The 17,792-nt window shown below is 39.9% G+C and overlaps 1 protein-coding gene across 1 annotated transcript in view; it reads left to right on the forward strand.

Moving 5' to 3' along the window:
• The window catches only part of fam204a (family with sequence similarity 204 member A), a 43,288-nt gene that overhangs the window by 24,097 nt on the left and 1,399 nt on the right, over positions 1-17,792 (forward strand). The gene's annotated exons all lie outside the window — the stretch shown is intronic.

Genomic DNA, 17,792 nt, shown 5'->3' on the forward strand with positions numbered 1-17,792 from the left:
TTCCCATTTATTATTTTCAAAATTCTTCAATCTCTGTCAAATTGGTTGTTGATCATTCCTAGACAACCATTTTCAGGTCTTGCCATAGATTTTCAAGTAGATTTAATTCAAAACTGTAACTCGGCCACTCAGGACATTCATTGTCTTCTTGGTAAGCAACTCCAGTGTAGATTTGGCCTTGTGTTTTAGGTTATTGTCCTGCTGAAAGGTGAATTCATCTCCCAGTGTTTGGTGGAAAGCAGACTGATCCAGGATTTTGCCTGTGCTTAGCTCCTTTCTGTTTCTTTTTTTTATCCTGAAAAACTCCCCAGTCCTTAACGATTACAAGTAGTGATGCACCGATATGACATTTTTGGGCTGATATCCGATATTTTCCTTGCCCCCCCCAAAAAACGATACTGATAACCGATATAAAAAATTGTGTGTCCTTTTTAAGCATTCTAGTACAGTTAAATAGTTAACACACACATGGACGTAGCAGTCTAAGGCACTGCATTTCCGTGCAAAAGGCGTCACTGCAGTCTCTGGTTCGAATCCAGGCTATATCGCATCCGGCCGTGATTGGGACTCCCATAGGGCGGCGCACAATTGGCCCAGCGTCGTCCAGGTTTGGCCGGGGTAGGCCGTCATTGTAAATAAGAATTTGTTCATAACTGTCTTGCCTAGTTAAATAAAGGTTACACACACCACACTGACCAAAAAGTTATTTTGTTGGCATTTATGTATGTCCCCATTACAAGTAAAACATAATCAAAACCTATTTCTTTCACTTACTTGCTGTGTTTCGTTTTTCATTTGTTCAGTCGTTTCATTCTCAACCAGGATTTCATCATACATGTCAAGCAGTGAAGTTTCAGCTCTGTCTGTCCGTGGCCTCTTCTGTCATGGGTCCTCTTCGTCGGTGCGCACTGTCACTGTGTCCGTTTCCATTTTGTCCAGCTGTGTATGTAACATTTCTCGTAAACCCTGTTTCTTGTCTGCATCGAAGTAACGGTCCTTGTACATAGCATCGAGCATGGTAGCGACACAGTAAAGAGAGTGCCACCGAATCGCTTGTTCACAGCCTGAGTCGGCAGTTTTGTTGAGCAGGCATTTCAACGCCATGACAGAGGGTATCGTGTCTGCTACAGGCGGAGTTGACGAGCTTATTTGTCGTGTCAGTTGTTCGAATGGAGCTTGCTAGTGTGTTCATGTTTCAAACATGTTCTCAAATGCCATTGAAATGGTAGCAGCGGTATGACAACCAGCACATTCATGAGCATGAAATATGACTTTCCTCAGTACAAAATCCTCAACAACCCACTGTGCTGTCAGCATGCTCATGGGGCTGATGTCGCTGGTCCAAATGTCAGTCGTGAAGGTTAATAGCAGTGATGCTATTACTGTGTAACTCCAGTAGGGCAACATCTGAAAAATAGCACACTTGGTAGTGTGTACCGGTGCTCGACCAGTCGGCGAAAGCCAACATCACCCACGACGGAGAACGGTTGATTGTCATGGGCAATGAATTCCATTATCTTGGCATTAATGGATTTCGCCTTCCGAGTTGTCTCGCTGAAATGTTCTTACTCTTTCAAATGCCTGCTCAACTTGTTGACTGCTCGATCCACACAGCAGACATTGTGGGCTAGGTTAGGAATGCTGTGTTGCACGCGTAGCACCAAATTTTACGTGTCGTCATTACGTCATCTACCTACGTTATATAGGTATGCACGTCAGCTTTGACATCGATTTTGCACATCAGCGTTAAACTAGACATTGGGCCGATGTCAATGTTGGCATTTTTAGCTAATATCATCCGATTCCGATATCTTCATCGATATATCGTGCATCCCTAATTACAAGCATACCCATAACATGATGCAACCACCACTATGCTTCAGTAATGTGTTGTATTGGATTTTCCCCATACATAATGCTGTATTCAGGACAAAAAGTTAATTGCTACGTTTTTTGCAGTATTACTTTAGTGCCTTGTCATAAACAGGATGTTTTGGAAGATTTTTTATTATGTACAGGCTTCCTCCTTTTCACTCTGTCAATAAGGTTAGTATTATGGAGTATTTACAATGTTGTTGATCCATCCTTAGTTTTTTCCCCATCTCCCATTATTTCATAAAGGTGAAATAAAAAAATAGCCATTGAACTCTGTAACTGTTTTAAAGTCACCATTGGCCTCAGGGTGAAATCCCTGAGCAGTTTCCTTCCTCCCCAGCAGCTGAGTTAGGAAGGAAGCCTGTATCTTTGTAGTGACTGGGTGTACTGATACACCATCCAACGTGTAATTAATAACTTCACCATGCTAAAAGGGATATTCAATGTCTGTTTATTGATATTTTTACCCATCTACCAATAGGTACCCTTCTTGGTGAGGCATTGAAAAACCTACCTGGTCTTTTGGTTGAATCTGTGTTTGAAATTCACTGCTCGAATGAGGGACCTTACAATTATCTGTATGTGTTGGGTACATAGATGAGGTAGTCATTAAAAAATCTTGTTAAACACTATTATTGCACACCGAGTGAGTTCATGCAACTTATTATTATTACTCCTGAAGTTATTTAGGCTTGCCATAAAAGGGGTTGAATACTTTTCTTTCTTTTTTTTATTAATTTGTAAACATTTTGAAAACATAATTCCACTGACATTATGGGGTATCATGTGTAGGCCAGTGACAAAGGAAAAATCTAAATTGAATCCGTTTTCAATTCCGTCTGTAACACAACAACATGTGGGAAAAGTAAAGGGGTGTGAATATTTGCTGAAGGCACTGTACCTAAACCTTCGTTCAGCTAAACATATGAACTTCAACAAAAGTTAGGCCATGCACGCAAATCGTTATGCTCTTCGTACTCGTAACATTAACCTGGTTGTCTATTAAAAATGTTGAAGGGGGACACGCACAGTAAAGGATTTGATTTTACATGCAAGCAGACGGTTTGTTGAAGGCTGATTCTTGTACCCAGCATAATATAAAAATGGACTATAAAATACGATAATGCAAGTGGCCAAAGGAAAAATTGAATGGCTTGCTTTGTGGATGACAAAGTGGCACCTGTAGTTCCAGAAAGCCTCTTAGAGCACTAGTGGATTTGGGTAGACTTAGCGGAGGTTCTTCGCCTATCTGTCACCTCCCTTGTGGCTTGCCAGGAACATGAAGGATGGGCATGACAGCAGTCTGGCAGCCATAGCTCACTCTGTAGCTGTGTTTACCTCATGATGAGAACAGTGAATTGACTGAAGTTTTGGGGGGACAAAGTATCAGAAGGAACTATCACGTACAACAGAATTGGTGAGACAGAGACTGTGTTCATTATTCTGTATCACTTGCTTTTTTAGGGAAATGTTTTCTACATGATAATGAGAGCTGATGACAACTGACCTACAAATTCCACCTACTTCTTGTGAAAATAAAGCAGCATACAGTACCGTGAATGAGTAGGACATTGATAGAGATTTCACCATTAATTCTACTGTAGCATGTTAACAATGTTGTACAGAAGTGGATACGGATGTGTAGGCTTGGGCGGTATCCAGATTATCATACCGACCTTGTGCCATACCGGGATATTCGGTAATACCGGCACAAGTACATGTAAAATCCCATATTGAATGCTAACAATCGCATTATGAACATTTTATACAGTCTCTGACCTAAACTATTTTCAGAACAAACAACCCAGCTCATAAAGTTATACACCGAACTCAAAAATGCTACTCACAGTTCGCTGCACGTACAAAACAAATATTAGACAGCAAGGCTCTTGATCCAGGAGGGGATTCTCAGCGTTACCGGCAAGCAAAACCAGACTTTTGAAAAAGCTAACCTTCGCTAGATAGCTAACCAGCTACTAAATTAGCGAACCAAATGCACAACTGCAAAGCATTTAGCACATTTTAGACAGTTCACTTAATAGTTATACGATATCTAGCTGGCAAACATTTAGTTGTGAATTCCATACTCGAACTTGATCAACTGGGCGTGCTGCACAACAGTGAGTGACTCACAAGGCTCCAGTCTATCGTCGTTGTGTGCTTGTAAATAAACACCAAGTGACTGGGTACTACTAGTAAGCTTCATAATAAATAATTATGTGACAGGTGAAATGAAGAACGTGATCTTTATCCCCTAACATATTGCACAAGTTCACTGCAGGTGTTTACTTAAAAAGTAGCTATTTAAATTCAAATGTATTAGACGGTATTGAAAAATGTGTCTATTTCCAAATATCCCCGTATACGGTATACCACCCAAGCCTACTGATGTTTTCATGGTGGCAAAGAGAGGGTATATTACTGGTAACTTTTACCTGTAAACTACCAGAATTGTTGTAACTTTCAAGTTTTGGAGGGAATTTTAGCACAGTGTCCTTTTTGGGTACTTCAAATGATCACAGGTGTCTAATTATTTCTGGCCCTTTGTGTGGCCTTATCACATGCAAATATATGAAATAATAAAGAAATAAAAACAGAAAGACAAAGCTGTAAAACATTATCCTAAATGTAAACCATCAACTTAATGAATCCCACTGGTGTTTAATATGACTTACAGCATAAAATATATGTTTTATATTTTTATATAAAGGATATTTCTTTGTTGTTTTGGTGCCAAGCTGGTGGCAGTTGTGAAAAAAGTCAATAGTTGGAAGAGTTGCGGAGTTAATTAAAAATCATGTCCGTGTTGTCTAGATGTTTTTAATTCATTAGGATATTTTCTCTTGAACCATATGGTCTATCCACTAGAAATTAATGGACAATATGGACACAGATATAAATAAATTGTACTATTTATGAATATATATATTTTTTTAAGTTATTCAAGTATAAATGACCAAAGTTGCCATAGATTACTTGTTAATTACCGGTAGTTTCCCAACCCTACTTATGTGTTACTGCTACAATGTCCCTTTTCAAAGATGTTTTGCTCAGTCTCAGTAGTGGATGTTGGACCAAATATACTGTATCTAAAGAGTGGATAAACTTGAGAGTAGTGGAGTTTGTTACAAATGGCTCAAGTGGCTGCTGGAAGCACCTAGGTTGCAGCTTAAATTCCTGCATTCGAACCGAACGTCTAAATGTAAATCGCTTTGGCTAAAAGTGGTGGCTACGTGGCCTTATTATTGATAAATAATGTCATGGGGTGTATGAAACATGCTCGGGAGAAAAGTGCATCTAAGTGGAGAATTCTACACCCACATGTCTAATCTGTCTTGAGTTCAACATCATTGCAATGATGTTTGAGTCACTAGCGTTGATTCAGGACAGTCCTATGGTGAAAAACATTTACAGCATCAATATTCTCAACTGGGGCCAGAATCAATTTCAAGGTTATTATTGAAGAGTCTCATTTGATACTGTATGTAATGGCTTATATGTTTCATTTGTTTACGGTCATAACACTTGAGAGACATTATGGCAGGCCTTTTAGTGCAGGAATAGGTTTTTAACACGGAAAGAACGGAAAAGGAATAGACAGCTGTGAAGTACTCAAGAGGGTGTGTCTGTCCCCCAAGGCATTATTTGTAAAGAAAACCTAGTACACTGTGAACAACTATGTATCACAGCATTTTCATACTCAATCTACCAGCATTGCACGTATCTCTTTGAACCACAGTGAAATGGCTGAAGATTGAAAGAAAGCCTGTCATAAGGTTCCTCCCAATAAAGGAATTGTTTGTTTCTGCCGTGTTTTGAGCTAGCGCAATCAATTAATGTTATTTTTTTTGTTGCCTTTGCTTTCTTCTTTTTAATCTGAATATGAAAACAATTTGGTAAAACCTTTTTTTTTTTTTTTTTGAAGGCTCCTTACAAAATTCTCTGATACATGCGCTTTCATCTGTCCGGTTGCTTTGAGATTGTGTTCTCATTAAAGGATATATTTAAATATATTCTCCAGAGACTGCAATTCTTTGTTTTTAGTACTTCTTTTTAAAAGCTATGTTCTTCTTTAAAGTTGGAAGTTAAGTATTAAGTCCAAAAAAAAGGTGATACAAAGCAATCACTTTCCTTCATAGGTATCTGTTCATATTATTAACTGGTACCTTACTGAGCCTGTTTTGAAGGAAGCCTTCAGTTTTCATCCCTAATACCTTTTACATTTTAGAAAACCATTGTTTGCAGATAGGATTGGCAGTGTTTCTTCTTTTCTCACGTGCAGTTTTGTTTGTTGATCTTTTGCCGAGCCGTTCTTTTCTTGTTGTTTCTCAAAGGCCGGGCATAGAAGTCACAAAATACTAGGAATAGCTTCTGGTCCCTAAAGTACTTCTTAATATTAGTTCAGTATATTAAGTGGTGCATGTCTTCCAATATGGGCACTTGCGACTCCATCCTTTGATTATTGAACATTATTTTACACAGCTGTAGGTTACATATAGCGTAATTAATTTCCGTAATTAGCATAATATTAAGTGCTATATATAACTCGCACACCCTTTTGTCAAGAGAGTTAATAGGATTCAGCAGCTCTATTTGAAAGATGAATTCCAGGAAGCATTCCTGAAAATGAAACGAAGGCTGTATTCAGTTAAGACTGAAATTCAGTGGTACAGCAACTGCTCATAACAGCTCATGGCTCCTTATAACTGCCTGCACAAGTTCATAAATGCCTATGATTCATTCACAATGCATTACACACGTGGTTTAAAGAGTTTAACAGATTACCCCCAACCATAGATGTAGGTAGGTTAAATAGCTATGCACTACTTAATCCAATGCTTATTGTAAATCACTGCCTCTTCAGCGGACATCCGTCCTGCAACACTTGCTAATTTCCCTTTCCTGTACAAACCAAGCAGTAAGCTCCCCTTTGAAATACTCCGCGGCAGTACTTTATAGAGTAAGAGAGAATAATACAAGACAAAAAGAAATGTCACACCATGTTAGTGCTACCAGTTTCCCCCTAGCACTGATCACAGCTATTAGCGTAGCATTACCACTTCAAAACAGAAACTCTCTAGTCTTGACACAATGGGGGGAGGCGCATGTCCTTTTCATGAATTCCAGAAGCGAAAGAATAAGACAATTCTGGAAAGAAACACCTGCATGGTTCACAATAACCACTTGGCTAAACACTGGTAGACTAATGTACAGATCCCAGAGAAATGACACTATTAAACATATACCATAGATAGTTGAATACAGGAATCCAAGCCAAATTATCTCCAGGTGCTGCTCGTGGCAATCCAGATTCTTACAGTAACTCTGGATATCTAAATAAGGTGTAAAGGACCAACTTAATAGTCACTTGACATTAGATCATTGTTGGTCTGAGATATAGATCTAGAGCCATGTAAATTGTGGTTGCTAACTTGCGTAGGGTTATCACTACTTCTTATACCAATCAAAACGGTTTGAGATTATTATAACCCTCGTTACTTCTACCATTTCAATAAAACTAGAGCTATATACGAAAGAATACCAAACCACCCTTGACAAAAACCCTTTAGAAAGCACTGTTTAAAGTATTGTGAGACAAAAGTGGCACAAACAGGCTTTTGTTAGGCGAGACAAAGAGCTGAACTAAGTGTTTTCATGTTATTAATGTTATTTGTGTGTTCTCCCTTCTCAGTGCCTTCGCCTAAGACGCCACGTGTTTGTAATAAAAATGTAATGAGCATTGCTTTTGTGGAAAACACTCGTTATCAGATTTTCGCTGTCCCCGCCCCACATCAGAACACGAGGCTCTCTTCCTCTACCCATGCTAGGCCCCCGGGCGACTGAGAAACAGTTAAGGAAAGTATTTTCTTTGTTCGTTTTCCCTGCACCATAAGCAATTTATCACAGAATGAACTTTTATTGTATCTCTGTATGACTCACATTAAATTTTCACCCATTAATTTTGAAATGGGTACTAAGCTTTTATCAAATGCTTGGGAATCTCATTTGGATTATTGTATTTCATTAATTACTTGATAGACAAAGCATACTTTTCAATGTAGATTTTTTGTGCTGTTTAATTAATTAGCATGTTTTCTCTTTTAATTAAAGCCATTTTTTAAATTAAAGCCCACAGCAAAACACATATATAATTTGTTTGTAATTAGGCCTTAATTGGTGGTAGTGGAAGCTTAGCACCCTCGGTTTCTTTTTTCATGATTGCCATTTTATTGCCAGTCAGTCATTAATTAAACTGTTTTTCTAATTAGCTTATAAAACTGTTGATGGTACATTATTGTAAGTGTGAGTTCAAAGCTTGCTAATAAGCCTTCCCTACTCAGAAGAGGCAAGATAATGGAATATGTACAAAGCGGGCAAACTTTCAGACTCTTTTTCAGTCCCTAAAGATGACAGTATCTAGCATCAGATTATTAGGGAACAGAAAAATAGAGACATGCGTTATACCACTGGCTGTTCGGCAGCATCTTCCCAGGAGTGGCTCTCTTTTTGCATGTCATGTAACGCTGTTTGTCAAATTGGCAGCAAGATTACATAAACCTCTTACACGACTGCCCCCTGAACGACAGTAATGATCATCTTTATTGAGAGAATATGACAATGCATATTGAATAGAACATAATATGGTGAGGATATACAGCTCATGGCTTTGATTAGATAAGCAGTCAAATAGTCTCACCAGACAACCAATGCCAGTTATGCTTTCATGTACTTGGACTTGTTTTTTTACACCTACAGAATAAAGACTATTTGTCATCAGAAAACATTTGACTGAAATTGTATATTGACCAATAGGGATGTGCATCTTTTCCTATCAAGACGATTTGATACATATCTAGATACATGGGCTCCGATACGATACAGGAACAATACGTTGTAGTTTGAAACGATTCGGTGCGAAATCAAGCTCAGGTGCATCCTGTTTCCATTGATCATCCCAGAGATGTTTCTACAACTTCATTAGAGTCCACTTGTGGTAAATTCAATTGATTGGACATGTTTGGAAAGGCACACACCTGTTTATATAAGGTCAGAGCAAAAACCAAGCCATTAGGTCGAATAAATTGTCCGTAGTGCTCCGAGACAGGATTGTGTCGAGGCACAGATCTGGGTAAGGGTACCAAAACATTTATGCAGCATTGAAAGTCCCCAAGAACACAGTGGCCTCCATCATTCTTAAATGGAAGAAGTTTGGAACCACCAAAACTCTTCCTAGAGCTGGCCGCCGGGCCAAACTGAACAATCGGGGGAGAAGGGCCTTGGTCAGGAAGGTGACTCTGACAGAGCTCCAGAGTTCCTCTGTGGAGATGGTTGTCCTTCTGGAAGGTCCTCCCATCTCTGCAGCACTTCACCAATCAGGCCTTTATGGTAGAGTGGCCAGACAGAAGCCACTCCTCTGTAAAAGGATTTCCTGAGTCATATTCTCTCAATAAAGATGATCATTACTGTCGTTCAGGGGGCAGTCGTGTAAGAGGTTTATGTAATCTTGCTGCCAATTTGACAAACAGCGTTACATGACATGCAAAAAGAGAGCCACTCCTGGGAAGATGCTGCCGAACAGCCAGTGGTATAACGCATGTCTCTATTTTTCTGTTCCCTAATAATCTGATGCTAGATACTGTCATCTTTAGGGACTGAAAAAGAGTCTGAAAGTTTGCCCGCTTTGTACATATTCCATTATCTTGCCTCTTCTGAGTAGGGAAGGCTTATTAGCAAGCTTTGAACTCACACTTACAATAATGAACCATCAACAGTTTTATAAGCTAATAAGAAAAACAGTTTAATTAATTAATGACAGACTGGCAATAAAATGGCAATCATGAAAAAATAATTGCCTACTAAAATAAATTGATAGCCCGCTTGGAGTTTGCCAAAAGGCACCTAAAGACCAAAAAAAAAAAAAAAAGATTGAACTCTTTGGCCTGAATGCCAAGCGTCACGTCTGGAGGAAACCTGGCACCATCCCTACGGTGACGCATGGTGGTGGTGGCAGCATCATGCTGTGGGGATGTTTTTCAGCGGCAGGGACTGGGAGACTAGTCAGTATCGAAGGAAAGATGAATGGAGCAAAGTGCAGAGATCCTTGATGAAAACCTGCTCCAGAGTGCTCAGGACCTCAGACTGGGGTGAAGGTTCACTTTCCAACAGGACGAAGACCCTAAGCACACAGCCAAGACAACGCACGAGTGGCTTCGGGATAAGTCTCAATGTCCTTGAGTGGCCAAGCCAGAGCCCAGACTTGAACCCGATCGAACATCTCTGGACAGACGTGAAAATAGCTGTGCAGCGACACTCCCCATCCAACCTGACAGAGCTTGAGAGGATCTGCAGAGAATAATGGGAGAAACTCCCCAAATACAGTTGTGCCAAGCTTGTAGCATCATACCCAAGAATACTTGAGGCTGTAATCGCTGCCAAAGGAGCTGCAACAAAATACTGAGTAAAGGGTCTGAGTTCTTATGTAAATGTAATATTTCAGTTTTTTTTTATAAATGTGGGAATTTCTACAAACCTGTTTTTGCTTTGTCATTATGGGGTATTGTGTGTAGATTGATGAGGGGAAAAAACTATTTAATACATTTTTGAATAAGGCTGTAACTTAACAAAATGTGGAAAAAGTAAAGTGGTCTGAATACTTTTGAATGCACAATAAGTCAATAAGTCATCATCTTTGTCAAAGTATGATATATTTCGCCTTGAAGTCTTACTTGTCTTTTCCTATGAGATGACGTGCAAATTATTTTTAGCCTACATTTCTTTTCAGGCCTGTGTTTTATTTAAATGTTGACCACCATCCAACCTGGAAATGTTTATTAGTCAGAAATACCTGCTGATAAGTTCTTCCTATTTGCGAGGCGTATGAGAGCCAAACAGCTTTTCTCTGTAGCCTACTCTTGGGTTTCCACTAGATAAAACAGCCACAAAGTCCAAATTGGCTATATTGTACAAATTCATGAAAACAAAAATGAGCTTTTTGGTCTTAATTTAAGGTTAGGCTAAGGTTAGCAGTGTAGTTAGGGTTATGGTGAGAGTTAGGTTTCAAATCTGATTTTAAGTAGAGAAAATGTAGTTAAAATGTGTTAACTAGTGACGACCTACACTTGGCCGCCTTGCCATGGAGCAAATTTAAAAATGTTGTCCAAACTAATGTTTTCGCACCTACCCTTTTTTTACCAGCAAATTATCGTAATCTATTTGGAAATTTGTTGAATACATTTTTTTGTTGTTGCCAGTCTGCATTAAAAAAATGATAATTTTATAAATGTCAAATTGCGTCATATGATTGCATTTTAGAACCCCGCTCCCCCAGTCGCCACAAGATGAATGGTTTTGAGCAATAATGTTTTAGGCCAATTAATTTTGCATGGCCAGGTGTGCAGGGTTTGCTTATTTTCTACTATTTCATTGATCCTAAAGAGAAATCTCAACCCACCCGGGGCACCTGGCCATACAAAACGAACTCGCCCATTGCTTCAATACTCCCTCCAAAACGTTCAATAGTTAGGCTAACCATATTACTGGAGCTTATATTCGTTCTATTTCTATTGTGGATTTGCAGTCGCAATTTAGATAATGCATTGATATATAGCTAGCTAGCTAGCTAGCTTGCTGACATGATAACAGAGAGAACAAAGAATGTAGCTATTTGACCATGTCGGTGTGCGTTTCCAAATAGGAATGACGTCTGGAATCTGACACTGTTTCACTGGAGTTATCAAATGGCAAGAGTCAGACAAACATCAACCCGAAAATATGTCAACAGCTCGTTTAGGCACGGTTTAGCTGAGACTCATCTCTTGACAGCACTAGCGGTTCTGGGGGGAAGGAAGCCCCTGTGACAACAATTTTGGACCCCCTTGTGGCCCCCCTAAATGTGGAGTATGAAATCATTTTTACATAACTAATTTTTGCTATCGTTCTTTTTTTTTTACATCCGTTATTAATGTAACTGGCCCCTCTAACAGTACAACTGGCCCCAGCTTGGCCCCCCCAGTTGAAATGGTCTAGAACCGGCAATGCTTGACAGGTATTTATTTTTCTGAAATAATTATTTTCACCTGACTTACAGTATTGCCTGTCTTCATAAACTTTCATTAGCTAGCTAAGGTTAGCATGCTAGCTAGTTACACTGAGAGCTGTCAGTCAGTGCCCTATATGTTATTTCTCTGCTACACGTGGAAATCACCATGTCTTCATAAACTTTCATTAGCTAGCTAAGGTTAGCATGCTAGCTAGTTACACTGAGAGCTGTCAGTCAGTGCCCTATATGTTATTTCTCTGCTACACGTGGAAATCACCACAATGTTCCCACCCCAAGTCCTGAATATGCATTAGCAGCCTGCGTCAGTCTTCGAGGTGGAACCGTAACAAGAATTTCCGCTCTAGGTCAAGGATTACTTGAAAACAGTGGTGTGCAGAACGGCATCTCAGAACCAACAACTTGTCGGTTCTTGTCACGGATGGGCTATTGTAGCAGACGACCACCTCGGGATCCATTTCTATCAGCTAAAAACAAGAACAAGTGGCTTCAGTGGGCACCGAGATCACCAAGACTGGACAATTGAGGAGTGGAAGAACATTGCCTGGTCCGGACATTGCTTCATGCAGAGTCAGGATTTGGCGTATGCAGCATGAGTCCATGGCCCTAACCTTCCTGGTGTCAATGGTACAGGCTGGTGGTGTATTGGTGTGGGGATTGTTTTCCTGGAACACCTTAGGTCCATTCATACCAATTGAGCAATGTTTACATGCCCCTAGGAATTCATGCTGTTTTGGAGGCAAAGGGGGGGATCCGAACCAGTACTAGATGGGTGTACCTAATAAAATGACCACTAAGTGTATAGCACAACTTTGAATTTCACCCCATCTCATAATCAAGTGGTTTAGACAGTTTTTGTAAGTTTTGATGGACTCTTCTTCTCCTGCTTTTCGACCATGCAGTGCGGGTAGCAAAAGTGATTGTTGTCCTCATTATGAAATGATTACCCTTTATATCCAAAAAATGTCTATATATACTGATTATTTCAAGCAAAACTATTACTGATGGTGAACCTGAACAATCAAAATGAAATCGAATCTAGGCTAAACCCCGATCAGCATGTATCCTACCTATAGCCAGATGAGAGTTGTCTCTCCGGCGGCAGCTTAGGCCATTTTTCTTCTGGTAAAACACCTTTTTCAACAGCGCATTTGATGAAAAAAATTACCTGGCAAATTACATTGGTTGTGACTCAACTAATAAAGCCTAATATCGTGCAAGCCATTTCACAAACATGTGAATGATGAAGGTGACGTGCACATGTGCCAGATCAGGAATAGAGCTACCTCTCGTTGTTTAGCACGCACAGTTGCGCACAGTTCAACTAGGCCACTGATATTGCCTGGGGTTATTCGTCATGCAAAATGACTTGTAGATCAATGACTGTCAACTTAATGACTTGCTTAGTTCAACACTGAAGGAGAAGACGCAGTTGTCACCAAAGATGAGAGGTATTTTCCGAAGGTATAGAAAGTCATTTGTGCAAAACATTTTTGTGAACCGGCAATTCGTGACGTTTGAATTGATTTTCTGACCTTGATGCATGCTACATTTGGATCAGTTTGGGTTCCCATGGACTTCCCATGGACACTCCCCCCTATCTGAGATATCTACTGCAGCCCTAATCCTCCACATACAACACCTGTTCTGCCAGTCACATTCTGTTAAAGGTCCCCAAAGCACACACATCCCTGGGTCGCTCGTCTTTTCAGTTCGCTGCAGCTAGCGACTGGAATGAGCTTCAACAAACACTCAAACTGGACAGTTTTATCTCAGTCTCTTCATTCAAAGACTCAATAATGGCCACCCTTACTGACAGTTCTGGCTACTTTGCTTGATGTATTGTTGTCTCTACCTTCTTGCCCTGTTGTCTGTGCCCAATAATGTCTGTACCCTGGTTTGCGCTGCTACCATGTTGTCATGTTGTGTTGCTGCCATGCTGTGTTGTCATGTGTTGCTGCCATGCTATGTTGTTGTCGTAGGTCTCTCTAGGTAGTGTTGTCTCTCTTGTCGTGATGTTTGTTTTGTCCTATATTTTTATTTAATTTATTCTTAATTTTAATCCCAGCCCCCGTCCCCGTAGGAGGTCTTTTGCCTTTTTGTAGGCCGTCATTGTAAATAAGAATTTGTTCTTAACTGACTTGCCTAGTTCTTAAATAAAGGTTAAATAACTAAATAAATGATGCACTCATATCGTAAACATTTGAACCGTGGACCGATGCGTATCGGTGAATCGTTACATTCCTATTGACCAGGTTTCACCCCCCGTCCAGGACTCAACCGGTTCCAGCGGCCAACACCTTAGCTTACCAAAGGGATCCAAACCTCTTGACGAAGTTAATAGATGTTGGGTTAAAGTTGCTACACTTACCTTTCTTCTACCCTTTCCTTCTCCTTGTCAAGTTCCTAATGCCTGGGCACACTTTCGATGGTCTCACGGTAGCGCCATCACACTTCTGACACCAATTCCCAAATTCATGTGTTGCCTTGACCTGGTCTCAGACTTGGGTCATGGGATTGTCATCCCAACCCTTTTGTAGCCGTTATGCAGAGAAGAAAACTCCGAACCTCTTGATGGTGTACCGTAGCTAGGTGTTGGTTTAAGGTAGCTTCTAGCTACATTCTATTGCATGGCCCTACACACCATTTGGCTCACAGTGAAATAAGAGCACATCAGCATAATCTAACACTCGTAGAGGTGAAGCTTTAGGCCTAGGCATTCCATTTGAGCAAGACTTCACTCAAATCATTGTCAAGACTTTCGGTTATCCATTATCACTTTGATCACAGATGTTATATTTTCCACAGATACACAGAATATTAACTGTCATGTTTCCTCCCTGGCTTTTTCAGGGGGTTGAACTAGACCTAATTCTTCTTATCAGCATAGGCATTTCTTTGTTTAACCTGCACAGATAGGACAACCAATAATTGGAAATAGATTGAATGACATCAAAGCAATTTAGTGGACAAACTGCTTTATGCTTCATTGTCGCAGTAATGCTTTTACATGACATCAACAAGATCAATTTGAAGCATAACAATCTGACTTTTCAGACTAGAAATCCATTTTCCTTTTTTCCTCCCTACCTCGATTCTTCGAAATTAGATTGAAATTACATATGAGCTGCTAATCTGATATTCATTCCATTCTTATATAGCCCTGCTTCCCAAAGTTGACTAAGGCCACATTATTTAGGCATTAAGGTAGTGTGATAAGGGAATTAGGCTGGTCATTAATCGTTTACACGTCAAATGCAGCGGAGCAGCTCGGGGTGGTGATTTAGCGAGGCAAAGCCACATAGCCCCTGTTAATCCACCTCTCACTCGTTTTAATTGGAAGAGGCTTCCCTGGATAGGACATTTATGAATGGGTTTAAGGCCATTTCTCCCTTTAAAGCCATCATTTATTTCATATTCTTAATACCAGCTTGAACATTTTATCCATATAGAAAAGCAGTCATGTTTTTAAGTTGAATCGTCTCTCTCCCTACCATTTGTCTTTTGAAGCTGCTGTTGTTTGTAATGTGTATCTTGGGATATCCAGGGATCCAGAAGTTACTGATAACTATGCATTCTGAAGACCGTATGCGGTCATGTTGGTAAACTGGTAGTACTACCGGCATGATCCCCTATGTCTTGATTATTTTGGAAGGGATGTCATTGACTGAAGCACACAGCGTCCATGCAGTAGGCTATGCTGTAGTATACAAGTCAGCTCAAGGGGGGGGGGGGGACTATGACAATACCTCGTGTTACTCAGTACTATTTTGTGTCCATACAATGGACATGTCTTATCACAGCCTTATCTTTAACATGGTCTGTGCTGAAGTGACAGATAGTATAACGAGGACCCATATTTGGAGGTCCACTTGAATCTCTATGATGACCCAAACATGAGTGACAACAGAAAGCGTTACTATTGTCTTAACCCGCCTAGTGGTCCTAAGGTGCTGCTGCTGCTGCAGCGGTATAATGCAGCATGAATATTCTGCCTGCAAACCTTCCAAAGGTCACAGTATTAATCCTTTGAATAAACCTTGTGTTAAACAGAGGCTGTGCTCAGGGCAGACTTTCAAGGAAAGACAATGGTTTGGGGGGAAAATTGATGGTATCGGACACTAAATCTTTTTTTAATATGGGTTTTAAGGAAACATGGATTGGCTTGTGTGACTGCCTTAAACAAAGAACACATGAGTTTTTTTCCTGTTGTGTAGGCTCATGTCTCCTTTTTTTTCTAGCTTTGTATTTTTTATTCTGGCAGCACATTTTTTAATTTCTGCTGGCTTGTGATGTGAAAGGATTTGGCACTAAGACGCAAGAAGGAGGGGGAGAAAAAAATCCTGAAAAGTGGATCAAAAAAGTAAATGAAAAATAATGTCATATTACTGAAAATATGAGAGGCTAATTTGTGCCGACTTTTTGCTAATTTTGTTCTCGCCACAGAAAGAGGAGCCGTCACCTGCTCGGCGCCACAGCGCTGACAGTGCCAGTGATCCATGAAATAAGCTGCCGCTGGCTTTGTTCAGATAAGAATGAACAAATCTGCACAATGTACTGCTCTCGGAATCTCATTTTCATACTTGCATGCAGGCTAAAAGAAATAAGCTGTTTGCAGGCTTGATTAATCAGACATTTGAGGGCTTTTTTGTCTCTTTGATCTGTTCTGTCGCCTAGGTAACTTGGTTGACATTAATGTTGAGCCCCAGTAAAGACAATCAGGGATTGTAGACTGAACTGATAAAAAAATTAAAGACCTTTAACGCTTTAAATATAGTAACCGCTCAGTGGCTTCATTTGGAAGAGAATAGGGGGGAATGTGAGGGTTTTCATTTTGGTTTCGGAAGAATGTTTAGGAAGGCGTGGTTTCTACACCTTTGCATTTCAAATGATCCACACAGGAGAGCAGGTTAATGTGGGTAATCCTTGTGTTGTAAAGAGTATACATCTCTGGGTGTAAACTTCAAAAGGAGCCATTTAGCATCCTCCGATTTCATTTTATTTTCTCTCAACACTATGCCTTTTACCCAATTACTTTATTTTTGGAAAATGTGTGAACACAGGAGCCTTTCTGAGATTTAATAAACCAATAATTTAATAAACCTTTAGATGTACAATCCCAGCGTGTGCCACAGCCAAGCAAATGCATTTAGTACCTACACCACTTAAACATGGTGCTCAAAACGCCCTGATGAGAATTATCTGCTGGCAAATCTACTCCCAACAGGAGAATGATCACCCATTGTAACTTTCCCTTTCTCCAGCATTCCGACTAGAAAACATAATTTATTGGCTATAAAACCTATAAAAAATGGCAAGGAATTAGAAAACTGTCATAGTATGTTAGCTTCAGGTTATGCAGACGCTTTTACAAATCTTCCAAGTGACTGTATAGATTAATGCCTCGAGGGCCCAGCCAGAGCCCAGTACTTGCAGCCAGCTGAAGCCCTTATCTTAAATCCAAGCAAAGTACCATTAATCTTTTTGAAAGACCTTTATGGCTTTTAATGTATCCCAAATTAGAACATTTTACACCCTTGGTTCCTGAAATATGGTGATAAAAAGCCTTTAGAGTTACATTTGTCCTGGCTGCTCGCTCTGACCTGCTTAATCCCAGCATGCATTAGGAGATATTTTAGTTTTAGTCTTTCTAATAAAGTTTATCCCACTTAATTATAATTGAAAGAAAAAAAATCACCAGCAGGTTTTTTTTTTCCAGTTAAGAAATGGTGGCACATTTCTTCATTACCTTAAGACTTTTTTTCCTTCTTTCCCCTGATTGTACTCTATGCATTTTAGAAAGGGTGATTTGTTCTAAGTGTTTATCAAACTTTTCCTTCGGTCGAATAATAAACCTATC

Source organism: Salmo salar, chromosome 18, assembly GCF_965601325.2.
Source record: "Salmo salar chromosome 18, fSalSal1, whole genome shotgun sequence".
Lineage (NCBI taxonomy): Eukaryota > Metazoa > Chordata > Actinopteri > Salmoniformes > Salmonidae > Salmo > Salmo salar.